This window comes from Leptodactylus fuscus, chromosome 2 (genome assembly GCF_031893055.1).
Source record: "Leptodactylus fuscus isolate aLepFus1 chromosome 2, aLepFus1.hap2, whole genome shotgun sequence".
Taxonomy (NCBI): domain Eukaryota; kingdom Metazoa; phylum Chordata; class Amphibia; order Anura; family Leptodactylidae; genus Leptodactylus; species Leptodactylus fuscus.
In genome coordinates, this window is record NC_134266.1 from 230,817,450 (window position 1) to 230,817,907 (window position 458).

Consider the following 458-nt stretch of genomic DNA (forward strand, 5'->3'; position numbering starts at 1 on the left):
GTTGGAGCCATCTGCGGTATGTTCTGTTGAGCCTTGCTCCGTTTTGTGTAAACTAATATATATACAGTATATATATATATATATGGTTTTCATGTCTTTGTTTATGTAAATGTAGAAGATTTTAACACATTTGTGTTTTACAATAATTTATTATTTTCTCCTTATAATCATCACCAGTCTATCTTCTTGTGCCCACAGTGTTCCCAGAACAACACTCCCCCCCGCATATTGTAATCGCCAAGATACGCCCCTTGTTTGGTATCCTTGAGATTTTTTTGTCCTCCCATCCAAGACCTGCTGGCTAAGGTTTACAAAGGCGTGAAGTGAGGGTCAGAATATGTATTAGTAAAAGAACGAGAAATAGGAGAATAGGGATTCTCCAAAAAATTAGAAAAATAAGGACAACTACCAAGTAGGTGGAATACAAGGAACCGATATTACCTCTGCTGCTGATAGGA